The following is a 26,236-nucleotide window of genomic DNA, read 5'->3' as shown; positions in this document are numbered from 1 at the left end:
CACTTTTCAGAAACCTCGTACCGATCATAGATCTCATAACTTTTCAAGACCACACATGATCCCAAAAACTCACAAGTACCTAGGTCTAGGACTCAAAATTAACACCAACCCTGTCCCTGCAACCTCGGCTCATGCATTCATAAAAAATTCATTTGTAGCCCTAGGCTCCAAACTTGTTTGGATGCCCAAACTAACCATGTAATTGTCATGCTTTGTGCAAGGAGGAACAATAAGAGGAATGGTTAATTGATAGTGCCTGCTCCTTGCACATGACTGGAAGGTTAGAATACCTTCGGGACTTTAGGCCAATCAGCAATGGTGGAAATGTCACCTTCGGTAACAACGCAAGTGGAATAATTCGATGTTATGGTGTTCTTACTACGGGAAACTTCTCTTCAAAAGGTTGCTTACGTAGAAAGTCTTAAACACAATCTCATCGGTGTAGGCCAACTATGTAAAGCAGGCCACAGAGTTGAATTTAACAATGAGTACTACTATATAATGACAAGTGATAGATGCACCTGTTTAATCAAATCCAAGTCCGAAGGAACCATGTATCCTCTGGACGTGTCTCTGATCATTCGCAAACCGTAGCTATGTTTTTTATCTAAGGCAGTATCTGAAGTTAGCTGGCTATGGCACCGCAAGCTAGCTCATCTTAACTTCAGATGTATCAACAATCTGGTCATCGGAGAACTCGTCCAAGGTCTCCCAATTCTCAAATTCAAAAATGATACACTCTGTCCTGCCTGTGAATGTGGCAAACAATCCAAATCAAGTCACCCAATGGTGATTGATTCTTCAATTTCTGAACCACTGGAACTCCTACACATTGATCTCTACGATCCATCTACCGTAGCCAGTATTCATCACAAAAGATAACATAATGGTTATAGTTGATGACTTCACACGTTTCACTTGGGTCATCTTTTTGAGACTCAAATCTAAAACTCCTCAAATACTGATCAATTTTATCAAAGAAGTTGAACTTCATATCCAATTGCCAGTACGCCGCATCCAAAGTGATAATGGAACCGAATTTACCAATCACATGTTAAACACTTTCTTTGTTTCAAAGGATATCAGTCACAACTTCTTAGCTCCCTACACACCGCAACAGAATGGAGTAAGAGAGAGAAGGAACCGGACTCTGGTAGAAGCAGCCAGATCTACGCTTAACTTCTCACTCGTCCTCTCTACTTCAGGGATAAAGCAGTGGCCACAACATGCTTTGTTCAAAATCGAAGCATTGTTTGCAAGAGTCTCAGTAAAACTCCTTATGAGGGCCTTAACAACCGCAAACCAAATGTCTGTTTCTTCCACATATTTGGGTGTAGATGTTTTGTGATCATCAACAGAGATCATCTTAACAAGTTCACACAAAAGTACGATGAAGGCATTTTCCTTGGATTCTCAACAAACAAAGTGGCTTATAGGGTTCTCATTAGACGCACAAGACTAATAATCGAAAGCATCAACGTCAAATTCGATGATTATTACATCTGTAACATCACTCCATCAACTAAAATCAAAGCAATCCTGGAAAGTGATATTCCTGCATCCTCTGGTCCATTAAACATAGTTGAAGTAAACTATGGTGATCTCTTTGACCCTGTAGAGACCGCTCAACTATCTAAAGTTCTTATGTCCCCGGAAGCTCAACAGCAGCATGCCGATGTATCTGGTCTGTCTCTATCCGATGAAGTATCACTCAATACTTCCACCTCGCCGGTTATGGGGGAAACTCCACTCCAAATCAAGAAACACCCATCGAGGTTCTAGTACTTGATGATGTAGCTCCAGTTTCTATCTGCAGAGGATCTCTACCATCAGATGTTTCTTCTGACTCTGATTACGAGAATATAGAAAACATTGATACAAGAACTGGACCAAGGGTTAATATACTTCCAACAATCCAGGGGGAACCTTCTCAGGTTCAAGAGTAAATGTCGTCCGCAATCCAGGGGGAACCTCAATCAGAAGAAAACTCTAATCCCACCTTCCCAAATCAAGACAATTCAGCAGGCTGCTCACAAGTCCAGGGGTAACTACCATCCCCAACTTCAGAATCTTCAGATATTGAAGACATACCATCCATTGCAGCTGCTGATCACCTTCAACCTCGTCTACACGTATGGATGAAGGATCACCCACTAGGACAGATCATTGGAAACCCATCAGCAGACATCCAAACTGGATCCTCACAAGATTTATCTAATCACTGTCACTTTGTTGCATTTATGTCTTCAGTCGAGCCCCGAACCATCAAAGAAGAATTAATGGAGCCAGATTGGATTATAGCAATGCAAGAAGAACTAGAAGAGTTTAAAAGAAACAAAGTGTGGCAACCTGTTCCGAGGCCAAAAGGTCACACTATTGTTGGTACCAAATGGGTGTATAAGAACAAATTGGATGAATCTAGTGCGGTAGTAAGAAACAAAGCGAGGCTAGTCGCCAAGGGGTATATTCAACTTGAAGGTATTAACTATGATGAAACATACGCCCCTGTAGCACAAATGGAAGCCATCCACATCTTCTTAGCATATGCAGCTCACAAGAACATTAAAGTACATCAAATGGATGTGAAGAGTGCTTTTCTCAAAGGTGAATTGAAAGAGGAGGTCTATCTTCAGCAACCTCCTGGATTCGAAAGCATTGCATTTCCAGACCAGTGTTATAAGCTTGAGAAACCGGTTTACGGTCTAAAGCAAACTCCAAGAGCTTGGTACAAGACTCTCTCTGAATTTCTTGTCTCGTCTGGATACAAAAGAGGAGTGATTGATCCCACTTTATTTAGAAAGACAAATGGTAATCACCTTATGCTTGTATAAAATATATGTGGATGATATCATCTTCGGATTAACGGATCAGGAGATGGTGGATGAATTTGCAAAGCTCATGACCAACAAATTCAAAATGAGCATGAATAAAGAGATTAATTTCTTTCTAGGACTTCAAGTGAAACAAGTCCCTCAAGGGATATTCATCCATCAGGAGAAATACACCACTGAGTTACTAAAGAAATACTCGATGGAAAACTGTTCCTCTACCAAAGTCCTAATGGCCTTCTTATTCAAAATTTCTGCTGATCCTTCTGGAGAATCAGTGGATCACAAAAGGTATAGATGAATAATTGGCTCACTGATGTACCTCACCGCAAGCCGACCAGAAATTGTCTTTGCAACAGGAGTATGTGCGAGATACCAAGCCAATCCAAAAGTATCTCATATGACCGCAGCCAAGCTGATTCTCAGATACTTAAAAGGCAACAAGTCTGTAGGTCTCTGGTATCCCGCAGGAAACGAAGTCAGCTTACAAGCATTCACTGATGCGGATCATGCTGGATGTAGATTAGACAGAAAAAGCACTTCCGGTGGATGTCAGCTTTTCGGTGGAAGACTTGTCAGCTGGTCATCAAGGAAACAAAGTTGTGTCTCACTGTCTACCGCAGAAGTAGAATATGTGGCAGCAGCCAACTTTTACTCACATGTCTTATGGATGAAAACACAACTTTTGGACTACGGATATAGGATGATGCCGATACCGATTTACTGTGATTCTGAGAGTGCCATAGCAATTTCTCATAATCCTATTCACCATTCTAAGACGAAGCATATTGAACTACGGTACCACTTCATTAAAGATCACATACTGAAAGGTAACATTGAACTAATTTTTGTGCATACTCATGAAGAGATTGCTGATGTGTTCACAAAGGCACTTAACTCTACAAAACTCAACAGTTTCGTATAAATGTTAGGAATGATGAATCCAGACCCGCAATTCTTCTTGAATTGATAGGTACCGCAGACCACTCATGGTCGCCATTACAGTCCTAACTAAATATATCTATCTTATATAGTTTCAGTATATCTTGTGTACTGTAATACATTTTATGTACCGCAATATACTAAAAATATACCGCAACCATATATCATACCTATATTTCAAGGGTCCTTGATTAATTGTTATTTCTGATTTTTTTTAAAAAGTGTTCCTCTCAGTTTCCTTAACCGCGGTCATCCAACATGTCATCCGCAATAAAGTCTCAATCCGCAATGAAGTCTCAATCCGCAATGAAGTCTCAATCTGCAATGAAGACTCAAACCGCAATCTCGATTATGGAATTCTCATCTACTTCATAAATTCTTGAAACATCGTGTGCTATTTAATGAGTCTGCATTAAATAAAAAAACATTCTCAAAATATTCGTTTTGTAGCATATGATTGTTTCAGTTCTGCTTTTCAAATAAACCTTTTATCAGATCTATTTTGGCTGTGATGCCAAAATAAAACAGTTTCCAATAAAAGAAATCTTTTTAGAAAATCTTTTCCTTAAACTGTCTTTTCCTCTTACCCCCAAAATGTCAAATCCGTTACAAATTCCATCTTTATACAACGGATTATCGCCCCTCACCACACGTTCTTCAGACATGGGGGATTGGGCCTGACATTTCATTAAATACCTTCTTTTTGAAATCTAACAAAAAAACTTTTCGTTAAATGTTTTTCTTCTTTTTGTGGCTGATAATGATTTATTCAAAAAAAACTCAAAGGTTTTGTTTTATCGTTAACCACATTTACTTAAGGGTAAAAACAATAACTATTTGAAATCCGCCACTATAAAAACCCTTTTTTCTCTCCAAGAAAGCTTTACGCTTTCTAATCTCTCAAGACAAACAACTTCCTTCTTCCATCTTGCACTTCAAGTTTTCCTGAAAGTTCTTCAATGTTTTCAAAATGGTGAAATCAGGAATCACAAAGAAACCATCCAAAGCATCTGCCTCTGCCCATCCAACTGGTTCCGATTCAACCACAAGAAACCAATCGCCTTCGATTGCGTCTAGCAATTTTAGGGCAGTTTTCGATGATCATCCAACTTACAATGACTCGATTCGCCTTATGATCAAGTTCATCTCCAATCACCCTCTCTTTGGACTGTTCGACGCATTCACTGATGTGGTTCCCATCTCCACATTGTTTAAATGTGCCTTTTCTGCACATCATCCCCTCAACAATCTCCAAGAATTTCATCTGAACTTAGTGGACGACTCCATGGTCATCTTGACCAAAGACAAGTTTCTTGCAGAAATCAACTTACTTGTGCATCCCTTAAAAAAGTTCTTCTTACCCAGTGTTACAGACATCACCTCTATCCTATATCAAATGGGACATCAGAAGCAGATCAAAGGAATAGGAGAGTTCAAGAAGAACCAACAGCCTATGGTATGGCAATTTGTATGCCATTTCGTGATCCGTAGTTTATCTAGTAGAACCGGAGGAACAAACAACATGGGTCTTAAACTACTTGAGCTCGTATGGAGCATCTTCATAGGCCATGATGTTAACTACGGTCAGATTCTTTGGGATGAATTTCTCCAGTACATCCCAAGGAGAATCCAAAGGAAAATCAAACTGAGCTTACCTTTGCAAGGTTTTGGGCGCTCTACATCTCAGATCTTCATTTAGACGCCAAGATCAGTATGGGGGATGACATCATCTTCTTCGACACTCGCAATCTCAAAAGGTACGCTCCTTATAAAGATCAATGTATCATTGGACCAATCAGACATCTGACCATTCACATCTTGACTACGGTTGGACTTGAGACCCAATTAGTCACAGACCACATTGAGGCTATGGAAAGTATTCACCCATACCTTTCTACCCTGCCTCTCCCCAACCAAAACATTTTAACCTCTACCGTACCTACTCAACCAGAGCCATCTGCAGTTCCTTCCTCTACTGCCTTATCTCATATTCCCTTAGCTCAAAGGCAAAAGAAGCTAGCCTCAGCCAAGCAAGGCCCCCGCAAAAAGGGAAGAACCCATGCCAAGGGTGAAACACCCAAGAAACGTAAAGCACCCAAGAAAATCAAACCTTCCAAGGAAGCAGAACCCTCTAAGAAACGTAAACTCCAACAGATTGTTTCATCAGATGATGACTCAGATCAATCTTCTGATGATTCTGATCTAGAATCTACTCCAATCTCCATTCTCAAGAAAAAGAAAACCAAATCCACTGGCCATATGCGTGACCGGACTCGTACCCTGGCCTCTCAAAAGACTCTAGTAGTCCTTGGGGTACCTGCAAACCCATTCTCTACTGCCCTATCCAACTACTTGAGCACAGCAAGTGTGCATGATTCATCTCAATGGGGAGACTCACCCCCAACTAGATCCTAAAAGGATCTAATTGGTTATTCTCGCCCTAAGGTCTCCTGGGCTTCCAGACTTCACTTCTTTCAAGAACCAGAGTTGAGCTCCATTCTAGACTCTGTAATCCAAACACTCAATACACCTACCCAACCGCAGGGCGATTCTTCAGCCCATGCCAGAACGGAGCCGAGGCAAAACTTGACCACGGGTCAAGGAGACCAAGGATGCTCCGGAAATCCTACTATGCTTTCATCTTTTTCAGGTGGTTTAGGCATAGTGAGCACAAATGTGCAAGGATCTGTGAACCCAAGGGACACCTCTGTGCATTTTCAAGGATTTGACGGTGATGAATCAAATGATTCCTGGAAACATTACAATCCAGTCACAAAATCAGAAGTCCAAAAGTATGTCGCTTTCTGAAGGGAATTTCAAGAGAGAAAAGATCAAAAAACCAAGAAAGTTCAACAAAAGCAGCTGGAGATACAGACCGTAACCAAATACTGGGTCAACGCCATACACAATGCCCACACGATGGCTACCATTCTCAAAGTTCAGAACTAGATGGATTAAATGGCCGAGACCATCCGTAAAGCTCAATCTAATCCCAATGGTGCAGGTTCATCTAGGCCCCCTCCTACAACTGCTGCTGATAACTCTCAAGAGGATGAAACCGCAATCGAAGTTAGTTCTGCTCCAACTTTTGGCTTCGACGACTTTGACATGAATGAAGTAAATCAGCCAGAGCCTTCAGATGATCCAATGATGATTTTTTATGAAGAAGAGGAATCCAGCGGTTCTCAGCATTCCACGTCTAAGCCGAGAAGAAGAAGAAGCAGGTTGTTTCTAGAAAATAATTCCTATCTCTACAGGATAAAGTGGATCAGATTATGGTTGTTGTCAAATCTTCTCAACCGCAGTCTAAGGACTCGCCTGGTCTGCAGTCTCTCATCGACCACATTGAAAGACTGGAATCCAGAGAGCATCTTGTTGTAGAACGCATCTCCCTCAAGGTGGAAATGGGCATCCGAGCCCTAGACAACAACCGCAGAACTGATCATCAAAATTTCATCTCCACTGCTGAGAAACTTATGTCTGAAGTATCCTCTATTAAATCGGATCTTCAAAACATCATTCAGGATCAGTCTGTGCAGTCCCAGAAAGTTGTTGAAGAGACGCACAATGCATATGAATCTGCAATTTCGATACTCAAGTCAACCATCAGTAGCCTCCGGCGATCACTATCCTCAAACTTCCATGGTTCTGAAATCCTGCAACTCACAAACCAAATTCACCGTTTGCTATTTAACCCCATAATCCCCAACAACCAAAAACTTGTTGATGCTATAAAGGCTCAAATTGATGAAGTCTGTGGCAAAATTGACAGTCTGAAGCAATGGCTTGAGGAAGTACCAACCGCTTCTTCCTCAAGAGGGGGAAGTGAAAACCAAAAAACATATCAAATTTCACCTCAACACTCTCATATGTACTCTCCCATCAAGTCTAAAGTACCGACTCCTCAATAGACATCGCAGCCATCTCCACAGAAGAAAACACCAGGTCCCTCCCCTCATAAAAGTCCAAGTCATCAATCTTCACCGCAACAAACACCAATTCAAGAACCTCATCACTCTCCTGAACGACCCAAGACTCCTCCTCATTTCTAGAACCTAGCTTCTCACATGTCATCAGATCACTCAGACAACTCTCCCGCAACCAAACAGAAGAAAGCTGACTGGAGATCAGCTAAATTCGCTGAGTTGATCTGGAGGGAGAATGGAGTTGATATTATAATGGATGAATCCCTTATCAAATCATGGTTAAATCTACACAGAAGACTCCTGGATGACGACTACAAGCCCTACCTCACATACGCAGAACCTCCTCATGTCTGTTATTGGGACATTCCCATCTCACCAAATGCCAAATACTTCACTGTTTTTGAATCCTTTTACCGTAGTCTTTCCGATGATAAAAGGTTGCCCTTAGAGTTTGAAAGACTCAACAGATTTCATGCTAAGCATGGGTCGTCTATTCAGAAAATCTGGTTGAATGATAGGCCCACTACAGTGAAAAATTACAAGCCTCAAAAATTCATGAAGGTCGAATTCATTCAGTATACTCTCACCAGAAGAAAACTCTTATTACATCCGAACCCAAGCTGATTTCCCTTAGATGAACCCGGAAGAAATCTTCCTGATTGCAAAGGTATTTTAGACCAAGATGGATAAGCACCTAAAGATGCAGATTGCGTATGAAAGGGAATGCACCTTTCTAAAAGAAAATGTGTGTGATTTTGCAAAGATCGATGCGGATATCCACTCGGCACTTGCTCAAAAACTCAACCTTCCTCCCCTTGAACCAGCTCCGGTCCTAACTAAAGGCTTTCAAGAAAGATCCCTTGGAGCAACCAACATCCCAGATCTTGGAGTCATATTTAAACGCAAGAATGATGAAACCAAATATTTCATCTCAATGACTGCCATGAACCGTATGACCAGGAAGCAATTGGAGATCACTCAAACTGCAGTCAACAAATTTAAACACACAACTGCTGAAGTGAAGTCTGAAATCTCAAGAAGAATCACAAGGCTTAAGGAAGTCAGGAAATTCTGGTGGATCCTCATCAAGTTCTCAAACTCAACACTTGAAGAAAAGTTGAAGAGGTCACTTAGGGGGAAATTTTTGAAACATAAAAGTGACCCTCTTAAACTTAAAAGAGATCCGAAGCAGCCTTCAACAATCGCATCTAGTCTCCTCACCGCAATCAAAGATCAGCAACCGCAGTCAGCTACTCTTAGTTTAGTCTTTTATCTGTTTTTGTATGAGTACTTTTCTTTATCCATTGTGCCCTGCATGGCAACTCTTTAACATATTAGACTACTTGTAATCCTTGAGAGTCTATAAATAGAGCTCTCTCTTTTCTATGAAATAACTTCTCTTATGCATCTTGAATACTTTTACTCATCTTACTCACTTCTCACTTATCACTTAAACAGAATAGTAACTGGTTGAAATCCCTCTTCGAAGCAAGTCTATCTAGACTTAATCACTAAGTTTGATCTCATTTACTAACTTGGTCTGAATGCATTCCTTGTTATGAATCAACTTAAGTGTATACTTGATATAATACTTGTTGTCTTTTATTTCCTTACATTTCTGCATCTAACTATCTAACCTTATAACTCTAACTTATTATTATTGTTGTGATTTAATGATCCTTTGAGTTAAACTTTATTCTGCATTATCACTTGTTCTAACATTTGTTCAAGTGTGACTCAAGTTTTTCTCTCAACAGTTAGATACCCACGAGAGGTAGGGTTGCCTGAGTTTGGTGATGCCTTTTAGTTGTGGATAAGAGCAAGTGGAGGTGTATGCTAGAGTGCCTTTATATACTGGTAGAAGGTATTTGATGCCCGGATGTTTCTTGCTTTGTGCTTTGTGGAACTCTTGATGATGGGAGTCAGTTACTAAGTAAATATGACGATATTCAGGAGGTAGATGGTTGGAATCATGAGGACTTCTTAGCACCTGATGGCAAAGAAATGTGAGAACTTAGGAAGAGCCTATGGAGTGAACTTAGTCTGAGGAGTACGCTGATAGAGGAGAGTATACGCTGGAGAGCGAACCTATGTAACAGGATTGGGGATAGAGAAAGTTGGGCAGGTACTTAGGAAATCCGAGACAATCCGTGTGGAAAGTATGGGTAGATGTGGCAGGTAGTATGGGCCCATACTACTGCAAGCAGAGGACCCATACTCAAAACAGGAAGAATTCTAGAGGTTCTAATTAGCAGTTTAAGGAGAGATAACATGGTTTGGGTACCATGATTCGTAGCAGAGTGTGTTTACCTCTTTACCAGTTATCCGATGGTGGGTTTTCGGACTGAGAATGGATATGGTAAATTATGCGGCCAGAGGGCCATGTCGGTTGAGCTTCAACAGAGGGTACCTTGTGAGGAAAATTGAGTTTAGATCCCAAGGAGGTTGACAGGTGACCTGCCAATTGGAGTCGAAGGACTTAAGGAAAAGTGGAGATGATATATTGTGGAGGATTGAGGTCAAGCGTGAGACATCGACCGAGGGTTGAGATGTCACTTTCCGTGACAAGAATTTCACTATTTGCGTTTCCCGCATGGAGATAAGGAGATAACGAGTTTCCGGTTAAGAGTTTGGAGGTATACCCTGTGGGGTAGCATTTAGTTGAGATCTTTTCGCTAGAGTATGTGTGGTATGTCTGCTGCGAAGAATTCATATATCGTGAGAGAATCACCAGAGGGGACTGAGATGTATGAGGACAAGGATATTCCTTAGTTGAGTATAGTGAGGCATATGTTAGCAGTGGTTTCAGGTAATGAATAGAAGTATATTGGGTTGGTGGCCCTCGTTGTTTGCATTGCACATCAACTGTGAGAGTGAGGTCTCTTGCTTCTATGATAATCCACACGATGGAATGTTGGTTGAGGAAGCAGATTTGAGGTGTGTGTGTGATAGTTCATTAATCTCAAGATGAGAGTCATAACTAATTTGGGACAATTGAGAGGTTCGGTAGTGTATTGGTATGAGATTTTGGATGACTAGAGGCAGTCACATTAGGAAGTTTCTAAAGATTTCATCTGAGATTCAGGATATTTGGATTTGCTTGGTCTCTATCGGGAAGATTATCGAGTGTTACGTGGTACGTTCCAAGAGTCAAAAATGATGCACCTGGTGGAATAGTCTGTGGAATAGACAGTTGGTATGCCAATTGGTGATGGTTTGAAACCTTAGTGGGGGAGAACTAGGTATTATATGAAGAGGATCAGCAATCTGTTTAAGTGAGGTTAGAGGACTGGTTACGGGGATCTACGATCCGAATATGTGAGACTTGGGTTTTTGGTGGACGAGGAAAGGTGTAGACTTAGATGATGCATGTGTTGTAACACCGTGAATTTTCAAAACAAATTTTGAAGTTAAAATCACATAATTTTCATGATGTATCTTATAAAAAAATCTCATTTATTAATTTTACAATTCAAAACTCCACAATTGCTCAGTTAAAATCCAGGATCCTCAAAACATAACTCTTTCACTAGTGTGTGTACAATCAAGTCGGTGCCTTCCCGCGATCCTATGAGATACCTAAAACACATAACACATAACACGGTAAGCACGAAGCTTAGGGAGTTCCCTAAAATACCACATACAACTCTTTAGCCACTCGAATCTATAATTCTGAATGACCCTCTGGTCAATGTGTCTTAGTGGGACACTCCAGTCCCACAACTCTGGTAGACCCTCTGGTCCTAACTCTATGGACCCTCCGGTCCTAACACTGTAAACTCTGAGCAATACACAACATAAATCACAAAGAAATAATGCAGGAAATCACAATACATAGATAAACACATAAGGCATCTCAGTCACACAAAAATACCACTCATGGTAAAGTATAGTGAGAAGACTCACCTTGTAAGCAAGCAAGTAATAGTCTCGTACTCAGAAATCTTGAACTAGCCTCCGCCTATCACATAGGATAAATATCTCTAATTAACACTCTTTTACATGACCCTAATAATTGAGGGCTATTCTTTCTCTCTCTAACTCTTGAATTGGGTAAAAGACCATTTTACCCCTCTATGGTCTCCATTACTCATGTTTAACCAAACCCCAGAGTCAATAGAAGTCAAACTCGAGTCAACAGTCCATGTTTGACCCGACACGTTGAGTACACTCATGCAACTCGTCAAGTCCACTCACATCCTTAGAAGTCTCGTGAAGTTCCTTCTCAACTCGTCGAGTTGACCTCCAACTCACCCAGCCATCGCACGATTCATCTGTTCGGGACAAACCCTAACCAACTCGTCGAGTCAGCTCACCGACTCGGCGAGTTCATTCAGACCTAAAGCTCATTCAGATGATTTAAAACATATCTATCACTCCAAACACTACATTTGTCATCTCAAGGCTCAATAGTCACGTAAAGCTTCGATCTTTACATTCATGCATGATGTTATTGTTCCAAAAATGGTAATACATGTCCTTTATGAGTGATTAAGCCCAAAAACCCTCCTTTTGATGAATAAAGCTGGGACACCTAGACTCTAAGGACCTCACAAGGTCCAAATCTGAGGTCCATACTCTTTGATAACTCATGCTACACAAAAACCCAAACAAAAGATGGCAAAAAGCCCTAAAACTCCATAGATATGAAATATATGCAAAATAAGAAGAAAGGTGAAGACTTCATACCTTCCTCAATAGCTCTAGATAGGAAATCATTGGATCCAACAGCCTCACCTCCAGCTCGTTGCTTGATAACCTCATCCTCTTCCTCAAATGATGCACAAGAACCACATTATGAGATTCTCTCACTCTCTAGCTCAAATAGCAATTAGGGTTTGCTGTCAGGGTAAGATAGCCACAAATGAGGCCATAAGTGTCTTTAAATAGGTCCCAAACCCAGTAAATTAGGGTTTCTCTACCCAACACCTACTTGGCGAGTCCCTCCTCTAACTCGTCGAGTCCATTCATTAAATCCACACGAGCAACTCGACTCGACTCGGCGAGTTGGACCCTCGAATCATCGAGTCTCTCCTTTAATCTCAAGATTAACATACACAATAATATCCCTGAAAAATCTGGTTGTTATATGTGTACGTGTTTAAAAAAGGATGAATGTATCCACGGCAGGTGGCCATCGGTCAGAGAAATTTTATTGAGGCCAGAGTTCCTCGGGTTTGAAAATGTTTGAGTTTGAGGCAGTTGGTTCGTTGAGGTCAGGATTCGATAACTGAGATTGGATAGTTTGATGTATGGATAGTTATCTGCATTCTGGGAGGGGCAACATTTGATTTGGCAACTAGCTTCAGAGACGGTATGAGTATTCTCACATGGGTTTTGATCAGTCGAGGATAGGATGTCGGACTATTGTCAATGTGTTCTAAGTCATTGATGATTCCTCCGTGCTTCAATTAAGAGTTGGAGTATTTTGAGGTTACGTGTTATGCATGGGGAAGAACAAAGGTCGTAGCAAGACATTATGAGATTCTAAGATGGTGTATCACGGTATCCGAGTATGATGTCGTAAGTGGAAGTTCAGTGGTTGAGGCAAGACATCATGAGATTTTGTGATGGTGTACTGAGGTATCCGAGTATGATGCCCTAAATTTTAGGATTATTTTGAGACTCAGGTTTGTGAGATGGAAAGTGGAGTATCGGGTGACTATTGTTCCAGTGAGAACCCTTCAGCTAATTGTCGCCGGACAGGATTGTCCAAGAATGTGAATTGTAGCGAGAGATAGTGTTTGGTTGCGGCGTTTGTCGTCAGGAGTTGTGATGCTTAATCTGGGTGGGTGTGTGTACATGCCCATGATGGAGCATAGAGCATGAGTTAATGAACGTATTTTTGTGATGGCTTGATGATGAGATTATGGGGGTGATAAGAGAGCAACTGGATCTGAGTAGGAGTACTCACTTGGGGCTGTCAGGGAGAAACCGTGGGGTGAGCCCACGGTGAGTGAGAGAGTATTGTGAAACTGTAGGGAGCCATAGATTTCACTAGTCAATGAGAGAGTATTGTGAATCTGCAGGGAGCCATAGACTTCACTAGTCAACGAGAGAGAATATTGTGAAACTGAGGGGAGCCATAGCTTTCCCTAGTCAGTGAGAGAGTGTCGTAAGCCTGCGGGGAACCGTAGCATTCACGAGTCAGTGAGAGAGAGTCGTAAGACTATGGAGACCCGTAACACTCATTAGTCAATAAGAGAGAGTGTGCTAAACTGTAGGGAGCCATAGTATTCAATATCTAGAGCGTGAGACAGAGGGATTCTTAGGATTGGGTATCCTTGACAATTAAGTCTTTGAGAACCTAGTGGTCGAACCAGAGACGAGACTGGGGTCTCCATGATGGTTAAGAACCGTTATATCCCGAGTTAGGGAGGGGTTATCACAATCGGAAGGAATTAGAGAATTAGGGTACACATGAATTCGTGGATCCCAGGTCATGAGTTGAGTATTAGATTGGAAATGAGTGATTCCAATTATGTTGTTGAATCCGACTCTCAAGCTTGAGTTTGGCTCTAGTAGGTAGGATAAGATTCTGAATTCTTGGATGGGTTTCATTTAGAGAGGTAATGGTTTTTGTCTGATGTCTTAGACCTGAGTAGGTCATTTCGTTGGTATGGGAAGGACCACGAGACGCATGGCACTAGTGAGTGCTAGACGAGAGAGGTCGGAGGTGAGACGATTTCAGATGGGGTTGTAGCGTCCGCTTGAGGTAAATCGAACTTCGTGACTTTGTGTGTCATAACGGGTTGAGATAGCCATTATGAGAAAGAAGTCTATAAAGTCGTTTTATTGAGTGTGCAAGGGGTAGCCTTGGAGGTTCAATTATTGGGTTGATATTTGACCTGATGCTTGACGTTGGAAGAGATATTTGAGAGGAAGCTAGGACTTATGATTATAGATGTCAGAGGATAGTTCTGAGTGGGCATGATCGTTTTCTTGTGTCTGAGGTGTCACATCCCGAAACCAAAGGCGGAAACATTTTCGGGGCGGACTCCACGTTGAGTATCAAATCCAATGTACATAGTAAGCATAGTAAACACAAAGCATTACATTACATAGAATTATTACATTTGTTTGAAATCAAAGTGTTACAAGTGTCATACAATATATCATATGAACAAAAGTATAGACGTGTCTTCTACGTACTCCGTCTTCGCCAAAAGGATCGTTGGGTACCTGTCTAACGTGGACCTGAGAATACAAGCAGTTTGAAAATCAGCATAAAGCTGGTGAGTTCATAAGATGTTTGTTTTCTGAAAAATGTACAAGTTTCCTTTGGTTCTCCGAAAAGTTTGATATCCAAGAAAATCCCATATTTTCTTATAAGTATAGTTTAGTTATCCATTAGTTACACGATCTAGTTAAATACAGTTCAGTTATCCCAGGAAAAACCCTTATTTTCCTAAAAGTAAAGTTTAGTAGAATACCACAGTGTATAGTTTAATACATAAAACTATATATTGTAAATCATGGGATTACTATCCCGTACTAGATATAAGATAACCTTGATACACAAAGACTATAGGTTGAAAGTCATGGGATTACCATCCCATAATAGATATAAAATCAAAACCAAGGGACTACCATCTCGTACTAGATATAAGATTACCTTGATACACAAAGACTATAAGTTGAAAGTCATGGGATTACCGTCCCGTACTAGATATAAAATCAAAACCATGGGACTACCATCCCGTACTAGATATAAGATAGTTTGATATACACGAAACTATAGATAGATATAGATTAAAAACCATGGGACTACCATCCCGTACTAGATATAGATTGAAAACCATGGGACTATCATCCCGTACTAGATATAGATTGAAAACCATGGGATTATCATCCCGTACTAGATATAGATTGAAAATCATGGGATTATCATCCCGTACTAGATATAGATTCAAAACCATGGGACTATCATCCCGTACTAGATACAAGAACTATAGATAGAAGATAGATATAAAATCAAATCCGTGAATAAACTTATATTAATACGTATTGTGAGTCGGGTAACCATGCTGATGCAACACCGAGACCTCCTTGACGTTCGTCAGACGTCGGACGATATCCAGAATTTGTCACCCCAGTCGTGCCCGCCTAACTTTAGCTAGCAGTTTAGGTGTGGGATTCTCAGTCCCGAATAGATCTATTCACAAATTTTGTGCTCTCCCTCCAGGAGACTCTAGTTACACTTCCGGAGAGGATTTACTGATAACCCAAAGGGTAATGATGAATCTCACAAGCTAGTATTGAATTATTCACGGTGTTTTCAGACGTTATCAAACATACTAATCGTTTTGAAACATACTACAGTGAAAACAGTCAAGTATAATAGAATTATCTGGAAATATACTCTAAATTAAATAGAGATAAACTGAAACAGACATAGTTTAACTAATAACTTTACATAAATCTGAGCTCGTTAAACAAGAACTAAAGATCCCAAATTATTCCCATAATAATTTGATTGATTTGATTGTTTCCTTTACTGAAATCCATGTAGTTATAATCGATAAGACATCCCTTATGCTCAACATAATACATAAGAGGTAAAGATATCTAAATGTTAGCCAGATATTTATAGAAATACATTAGTTTTAGTTTTTGAAAACATTTATAGTTTGCTTGTATTCCCCCCCTGAAAACATTGAAAAACACGGAAAAAGCGTAGGGGTATGAACTCACCAGTCGAAGAACATGTCGTCTAGGATGCTAAGTGTCAGATCGGGGCTTGATAACGTGCGAGGTTCCTATGAAATATGAAATGAGATACAAATTTATGTATTTAGACTTTAAATCACTAATTAGATATGATTATACACTTTGAGGCGTGAAAACACTTCAATTCAAGTGTTCGGAGTGACCCGGGTGGCATCTATGGATGTGTAGGACCTAGATATGGAGTTTACTCTTCAAGAGTAAACTCTTTGAGGAGTTCACGGTCCATTGACCATATCCCCATGAGTTTACGGCCGTAAACTCATGGGTGGTGGGTTCTTGGATGCCAAATGGTCATACAATGCACACGGGAAGGTTCTAGGGTTGATTCCATGGCTTAGGAAGTGATTGGGACTCTAAATGACCTTGGATAAGAGTTTACGGTCTATGAAGATGTTCTTCGGAAGTTTACTACCTTAAACACGAGTTTACTTCCTTAAACACGAGTTTACTACCTTAAACACGAGTTTACTACCTTAAACACAAGTTTACTACCTTAAACACGAGTTTACTACCTTAAACTCATGTTTGCCCAAGATTCATGGGTTTTGGTGGTTGAAAGTTAAGCATACTAAGTTCTAGACCCATTTCTAAGCCATACAAGGTGTTAAGGGCACTTTAACACCCATTGAATGAGTTTAAGGTCTAACGAGATGAGTTTACGATCTAAGAATATTCTTGGACCGTAAACTCAAGATTGTCCCAAATGTGTAAGTTTTGGTGCATTTCTTGAAGGATTATAGGGTTCTATACTCTCATGGAAGCTTGTTGGAGGTGTTTAGGGGCATACTAACACCTTAAATTGAGTTTACTCCCCAAGAATAGGTGTTTACGGTCCAAGCATGTGCTTGGGCCGTAAACTCATGCTTAGGTCCCAAATGATGAGTTCAAGGTGTTCCAAGTCCATGCAAACAAGTCCTTAGGTCATATCTAGGCTCCAAATGTGGTTTGGAAGGGTTTTAAGGCTCAACACCCCCCCCCCCCATAACATGTGTTCACGGCCTAAGGAGGTTCTAGGACCGTAAACACATGTTTATGGTCCTATTCCTCATATTTTTCACAAATTTGAAGGCCAAAGGTGTTATACTAGGAGCTAGGATAGTTACCTTGATGATTTGGAGCTTGTTTTGGATGATTTTGGCTTGATTTCGTGTTTTAGAGAGAGAGAGAGTAGAGAGAGAAAGTAGAGAGAGAGTGGAAAGGCTTCAAATGAGGCTCTTTCAACTTTATATATGTTCAAAGTTTGGGACACGGTGGAATTCTACCCGATACTGACGCTAGACGAAGCTTTTGGTCGCACCCGATTAATTTACCGTAATTACGACTTAGATGAAACTAAATATTTTCTAAATGAAAATAGAAAATATTTTAATGAATTAAAATGTATCCCAACACTTATGAAATTTAAATAGAAGTCGCAAATAAATTAAATTAAAACAAAGTTAACGGAAAATTTTGGAACGTAACGGCTTTATTAACGGAACCGGGTTACGATAACGGAACGAACTTCGGGTTGTCACGTTATCCCCCCGTTAGATGGAATTTCGTCCCGAAATTCAAATTTTAGTTGCGACTCTCGGATTTGGAAAGAGAATACGGATACTTTTCGTTCTATTGGATCATCATGCTTCCAAGTGAATTCAGATTCTCGCATGGCATTCCAGCGAACCTTCACTATCGGGATACGGTTTTGTTTCATACATTTAATCCCTCGATCTATGGTTTCGATTGGTTCTACCACGATGTTCAGACTTTCGTTGATTTCGGTCTCATCAAAGGGATTACTATGGTTTCATTGGGTAGGCACTTCTTAAGGACAGAGATGTGAAATACTGGATGGATGCTACTATGTTCTGAGGGTAGTCGGAGTTTGTAGGCTACGTGATCGATCCTGATGAGGATTTCGAAAAGTTCTATGTTCCTTAGGGTTCATGTTTCATAAGGTAACATGCCTTCTTTGATTACTACATGGCCAAAGAAAATGGTTCGACTGATGGGCATCACTACGAACTTATAGTGATCATATCGAATCTGGCATACTGACTGTGGAACATCACTCTCATGGATTTGTGGCTGATGGTACCTTGACCTAAAGTTTATCTTTGAGAAGTGGCTGGTTCTCTAAAGTGGATCGAAAAGGTCATCTATTCGAGGAAAGAGGATATCGGTTTTGACAGTCAACTCATCAAGCTGACTAGATAACTCCTGCATTTCTGTTGGAGCTAAGCAATATGGAGGTTTGACTACTGAGGGTAGCTCTAGGAATTTGGTCGATGTGAAACTCGACTCGACACTTAGGAGGAATTCCTGGAAGCTCTTTCGAGAAAAGACACCAGGAAAGTTGCAGACTTCGGGGATGCAACTTCATGTTTCTCGATGGTCACATAGGCTAGGAATTTATGGCACTCCCTTCGGAGAAACCTTTTGAGTTTTGATGTAGGAAATGATATGAAAAATTGAGCTAAACTTATCGCCATAGATCGTGAGAGTCTGACCAGAGGGAAGGTTGAGACGGATGGCTTTTTCGTAATAAATGATATTCGCATGATTGGAACTCAACCGATCAATGTCGAGGATAATATCAAAGCTCTCCATGGAAACTGACATTAGGTCGACGGGAAAAGAATACTCGTTCGAGGTAAGGGTTCAACCTATGAATATATCACTAACGTCCTCTTTCTCGTTGTTAGACATCTCGACAGTAGGCATTTCGGTTACTAATGGAGGACTAACGTTAAGATAATGTTTGATTGAATAGATAACAGATTTTCTTTCAACAACATAATCGAAAAGGTTTGCAAGTATAAGGGCTGTTGAGGAATGATATATACCTATGGCAACTGTGGGATCGGTGGCTGTCTCAACTTGTCCTATAGCTAGGACTCTTCCAGTGTTGCCAGTTGCTGCTGCTTTGGGGCAGTTCCTCTTAAAGTGCCCAACTTCACCACAATTATAGCAGGCCTGACCGACACCCGCTTCAGAAGATTGATTTGTTGATTGGGTTAGTTTTCTGCAGTTTCGAGCAAGGTGGCCCTTCTTGCCACAGTTGTTGCAGAGACGTTCGCGACATGGCCCGGGAGTACGGTGATGGTAGTTGTACTTGTTGCACCAAGGAAGGGTACCAGTATATCCGCTGGTAGGAGTCTGAGCAGTGGATCCAACAGCAGAGACAACAGCAGGGGCAATAGTAGCGTGGACTGCTACCGTTTGTTGTTTCTTAGAGGATCCTTGTGTACTTTGGGCCTTCCGCTTGTTCCAGAATTCCTTTTTACTTCCACCACTACTCTTAACTAGCTCAGGAGTGGTGGTCTCCTCATCAGGGTTATCTCCGTGATCGATCAGGATTTGCGCAAGACATTTAGCGCTGTCATAGGTGTCTGGCTTCGCAACCAAGACATTTCCTTTAGTTGGCTAGGTCAACCCCCAGATGAACCTCTCAATCTTTTTACTCTCCGGGGTAACCATTCTCGGACAGAGTAACGCCAAGTCATCGAATCTTGAGGTATAAGTAACTATGTCGGAACCCTGCATCTTTAGATTTCATAGTTCATGTTCTAATTTCTGCATCTCACCTCGTGGGCAGTACTCGGCAAGAAGAAGATCCTTCATGGCCTCCCAACCCATGGCATTGGCTACGGGTAGGGTTAGGGATTTGACTCGGCCGTTCCACCAAGTCAAGGCTTTATCGGTGAAGGTGCAGGCAGCGAACTTAACCCTATCCGATTCAGAGCAGGCACAGATTTCGAAAATAGATTCGATTTTCTCGAACCATCAGGTTAGGGAGATGACACCTCCAGTGCCATCGAAGGATGTGGTTTTCGCGTTCATAAAATCTTTATAAGAACACTCCTTCCGGTGTCCTTTGCTATCATCTTGATTTTGGGGCTGGGGACCACCTCCTGAACCACCGGAGTTCATTTGAGACATGGCGGCTGCCACTGCGGCAGTAACAGCTGCCTGGAACATCACAGGATCAAATTAGGGAGGAGGTGGTGGCGGAGGGTTGTTGTTGTTCTTTGAGCTGGGTCTCTTTCTTGGAGGCATCTTGATCTAAAAAGATCAGGAAAGAGAGGATCATAAGTCCTCTGAATTGAATCAAGAGATATGGAACAGGGGATATCTCATTAAGACAGATATAGCATTCTATTAAGCGATAAAGCAGGAAAGAGTTATCAAAGCAGATAAACTATCGCTAAAGGAATGATTGAGGAGCAACGCTAGAATGAGAATTTCTATAACAGATTTGGCTCGAGAAATACTCCCATATAATTTCATGATTCGCTGTGACGACGGCTCGTTTTTTGGGTATTGGGTAAGTTTTAGGCATGCCGCATACCACAGTCACTCCCAAGCACATGTTGGCCGTGTCTCGAATGAATATAGTTGGCTAGGCTATATTGATCCTAGACACGACTACATAACTGCCCAGGTTTAACCACAGCATACAACACCCATTTACTTATGTTTTGTTCTACTTGTAGTTACGGATTTCGACGGTTAGGTTTACTTGTATACTTTTGAAAATACTTATACTTTAAGGTATACTTTTAGTTCAGAGCACTTAGGCCCCTTAGTGTTTATAGTCTTATACCATGTAAGGTTTGGTATACTAGTTCACTATAAACAAGGGCTCTGATACCAATCTGTCACACCCCGAAACCAAAGGCGGAAATGTTTCCGGGGCGGACTCCATGTTGAGTATCAAATCTAATGTACATAGTAAGCATAGTAAACACAAAGCATTACATTACATAGAATTATTACATTTGTTTGAAATCAAAGTGTTACAAGTGTCATACATATATATCATATGAACAAAAGTACAGACGTGTCTTCTACGTACTCCGTCTTCGCCAAAAGAATCGCTGGGTAACCTGTCTAACGTGGACCTGAGAATACAAGCAGTTTGAAAATCAGCATAAAGCTGGTGAGTTCATAAGATGTTTGTTTTATGAAAAATGTACAAGTTTCCTTTGGTTCTCCAAAAAGTTTGATATCCAAGAAAATCCCATATTTTCTTATAAGTATAGTTTAGTTATCCATTAGTTACACGATCTAGTTAAATACAGTTCAGTTATCCCAGGAAAAACCCTTATTTTCCTAAAAGTAAAGTTTAGTTGAATACCACAGTGTATAGTTTAATACATAAAACTATATATTGTAAATCATGGGATTACTATCCCGTACTAGATATAAGATAACCTTGATACACAAAGACTATAGGTTGAAAGTCATGGGATTACCGTCCCGTACTAGATATAAAATCAAAACCATGGGACTACCATCCAGTACTCGATATAAGATAACCTTGATACACAAAGACTATAGGTTGAAAGTCATGGGATTACCGTCCCGTACTAGATATAAAATCAAAACCATGGGACTACCATCCCGTACTAGATATAAGATAGTTTGATATACACGAAACTATAGATAGATATAGATTAAAAACCATGGGACTACCATCCCGTACAAGATAAAGATTGAAAACCATGGGACTATCATCCCGTACTAGATATAGATTGAAAACCATGGGATTATCATCTCGTACTAGATATAGATTGAAAATCATGGGATTATCATCCCGTACTAGATATAGATTCAAAACCATGGGACTATCATCCCGTACTAGATACAAGAACTATAGATAGAAGATAGATATAAAATCAAATCCGTGAATAAACTTATATTAATACGTATTGTGAGTCGGGTAACCATGCTGATGCGACACCGAGACCTCCTTGACGTTCGTCAGACGTCGGACGATATCCAGAATTTGTCACCCCAGGCGTGCCCGCCTAACTTTAGCTAGCAGTTTAGGTGTGGGATTGTCATTCCCGAATAGAACTATTCACAAATTTTGTGCTCTCCCTCCAGGAGACTCTAGTTACACTTCCGGAGAGGAATTACTGATAACCCAAAGGGTAATGATGAATCTCACAAGCTAGTATTGAATTATTCACGGTGTTTTCAGATGTTATCAAACATACTAATCGTTTTGAAACATACTACAGTGAAAACAGTCAAGTATAATAGAATTATCTGGCAATATACTCTAAATTAAATAGAGATAAACTGAAACAGACATAGTTTAACTAATAACTTTACATAAATCTGAGCTCGTTAAACAAGAACTAAAGATCCCAAATTATTCCCATAAAAATTTGATTGATTTGATTGTTTCCTTTACTGAAATCCATGTAGTTATAATCGATAAAACATCCCTTATGCTCAACATAATACATAAGAGGTAAAGATATCTAAATGTTAGCCAGATATTTATAGAAATACATTAGTTTTAGTTTTTGAAAACATTTATAGTTTGCTTGTATTCCCCCCCTGAAAACATTGAAAAACACGGAAAAAGCGTAGGGGTATGAACTCACCAGTCGAAGAACATGTCGTCTAGGATGCTAAGTGTCAGATCGGGGCTTGATAACGTGCGAGGTTCCTATGAAATATGAAATGAGATACAAATTTTTGTATTTAGACTTTAAATCACTAATTAGATATGATTATACACTTTGAGGCGTGAAAACACTTCAATTCAAGTGTTCGGAGTGACCCGGGTGGCATCTATGGATGTGTAGGACCTAGATATGGAGTTTACTCTTCAAGAGTAAACTCTTTGAGGAGTTCACGGTCCATTTACCATATCCCCATGAGTTTACGGCCGTAAACTCATGGGTGGTGGGTTCTTGGATGCCAAATGGTCATACAATGCACACGGGAAGGTTCTAGGGTTGATTCCATGGCTTAGGAAGTGATTGGGACTCTAAATGACCTTGGATAAGAGTTTACGGTCTATGAAGATGTTCTTCAGAAGTTTACTACCTTAAACACGAGTTTACTTCCTTAAACACGAGTTTACTACCTTAAACACGAGTTTACTACCTTAAACACAAGTTTACTACCTTAAACACGAGTTTACTACCTTAAACTCATGTTTGCCCAAGATTCATGGGTTTTGGTGGTTGAAAGTTAAGCATACTAAGTTCTAGACCCATTTCTAAGCCATACAAGGTGTTAAGGGCACTTTAACACCCATTGAATGAGTTTAAGGTCTAACGAGATGAGTTTACGATCTAAGAATATTCTTGGACCGTAAACTCAAGATTGTCCCAAATGTGTAAGTTTTGGTGCATTTCTTGAAGGATTATAGGGTTCTATACTCTCATGGAAGCTTGTTGGAGGTGTTTAGGGGCATACTAACACCTTAAATTGAGTTTACTCCCCAAGAATAGGTGTTTACGGTCCAAGCATGTGCTTGGGCCGTAAACTCATGCTTAGGTCCCAAATGATGAGTTCAAGGTGTTCCAAGTCCATGCAAACAAGTCCTTAGGTCATATCTAGGCTCCAAATGTGGTTTGGAAGGGTTTTAAGGCTCAACACCCCCCCCCCCATAACATGTGTTCACGGCCTAAGGAGGTTCTAGGACCGTAAACACATGTTTATGGTCCTATTCCTCATATTTTTCACAAATTTGAAGGCCAAAGGTGTTATACTAGGAGCTAGGATAGTTACCTTGATGATTTGGAGCTTGTTTTGGATGATTTTGGCTTGATTTCGTGTTTTAGAGAGAGAGAGTAGAGAGAGAAAGTAGAGAGAGAGTGGAAAGGCTTCAAATGAGGCTCTTTCAACTTTATATATGTTCAAAGTTTGGGACACGGTGGAATTCTACCCGATACTGACGCTAGACGAAGCTTTTGGTCGCACCCGATTAATTTACCGTAATTACGACTTAGATGAAACTAAATATTTTCTAAATGAAAATAGAAAATATTTTAATGAATTAAAATGTATCCCAACACATATGAAATTTAAATAGAAGTCGCAAATAAATTAAATTAAAACAAAGTTAACGGAAAATTTTGGAACGTAACGGCTTTATTAACGGAACCGGGTTACGATAACGGAACGAACTTCGGGTTGTCACATGAGGACAGAGTATCAAGGTTCATTCTTTGAGATGAGTTCTGATAGTTGTTCAGGCGGAGGGTCCTCGATAGGATGTGACCCTTCCGTTCCTTTTGAGCTACGGCCTGGATTGATTAGTACATATTCTATAAGTGAGCGGTAGCAAATTATTGGTCAAGGACTTGTTTCCAACAGTCGCAACAAGAAAATTAGAGTTGGCAGAGTGTTATCAGGATTTGTTATTCGATGAGCGCTTAACATGATGATATTTTGCATGAGCAGTCTGTCGGAGAGGCAGACCAGTAGAGTTTCCAGGATCTAGAGAGTTAGAACTGGTACCACAATGGCAAAGGGGTCCATCATTCTTTAGGAATTGGGAGTTCCTGTTTTCGTTCAGGTGTCCTAGGATGGAGATTATTGTATGATATGAGATTTTTTGGGGGTGCTTCTCGAGTTATTGGTTTCGATCTATGTATTGTTACGGACCGATTTCAAGGGCGAAATCTAATTTAAGTGTGGGAGAATTGTAACACCCTGAATCCTGGATACAAAACTTGAAAAGCTATAATACACTTTGTAGGACCTACTCGACAAGTTGGTTAGTCCCGACTCGTCGTGTAGGAGTTAAGCTAGTCGCACGAGTTATGAAGCCTACTCGTCGAGTCGAGGTGCTGGACTCGACGAGTTGAGTCTGTGTTGAGAAAACCCTAATTTTAGGGCTTTCACCCTATTTGAAGGGCCTTAAGCCCTCATTTCTGCCTCCCACGTCACCACACCCCTCTAAGAGAAACCTTGGATGAGCTATAGTCGTTGTGTGTGTGTGTGTTAGATATATATATATATATATATATATATATATATATATATATATATATATATATATATATATATATATATATATATATATATAGAGGCTAAAGATCTTGTGCCCAAGTGCATTTTTAGGAGAAGAGTGAAGGGCATCAAGCCTTGTGTAACATTATGTTTATTTATTAAATAAATAGATAAAAAAAGATGAACGAATATTCGACCTAAGTCTATATTATTTAGTAGATTGTTGGTTTTAGGGAGCCGAACGTCATAAATAGAATTATTTGGGGGTTAAAGTGCAATTTCGGGACTTGTTTCGCAAAGGATTTTAGAAGTTAAGGAGTATTTGGTATCATTTGGACCTAATATGAAAGGATTTATGGATGCGAGGGCTAAAAAGTAAATTATGGACCTAAGTTGAAAAGGTTTTGTGGAAGGAGGGGCTGCATCATAATTATTGGGACTTAATTTAAATAGATTTTGGGAAACAAGGGTTAAATGGTAAATTTCGGATTCAATTTGTAAGGATTTTAGATGGCTGGCAGGCATCATGGCGAGTTCTTCAGCAGCTGGTGGAAGGGTCAGATTGAGGGCCTAAGGAAGCTTAGGATATGCTCCAGTGAGTTAGTAGAGTGGTTCGGTGAAGTTGGGCACCTAGGGGGAGCCTAGGAGTTGTTTTGGTGGGTATTGTGTTGCTGTTTAGCGGATATTGGTGCATCAGCAGAGTAGGTTACTTGGAGGATTCGAGAGGATTACTGAGGAAAGTATGGATAGGTGTGGAAGGTAGTATGGGCCCGTACTATTGAGAGCACACAATCCATACTCGAATCAGTGAGAGTCTTGGAGAATCTAAGAAGCTTATGGGAAGGATAGTTCTTGGTTATGCTCTAATAGTGAGGATAGCTGCTTTGCCAAATGAGGATGAGCACACATGAGGAAGGACCATGTCACACCCCCGAACCAGACGGCGGAAACGTCTGGGGGCTCGTGTGACTAACTATTGAATAATCATCACAATGAATATACTTGAAACGTAACACATTCATCACCAACATTACATAATACAACCATCATAGTTCACATCAA

Source organism: Lactuca serriola, chromosome 2, assembly GCF_051521515.1.
Source record: "Lactuca serriola cultivar US96UC23 chromosome 2, Lser_US96UC23_V15, whole genome shotgun sequence".
Taxonomy (NCBI): Eukaryota; Viridiplantae; Streptophyta; class Magnoliopsida; order Asterales; family Asteraceae; genus Lactuca; species Lactuca serriola.
The sequence above is the reverse complement of the archived record's forward strand: the minus strand, read 5'-3'. Positions refer to the sequence as shown.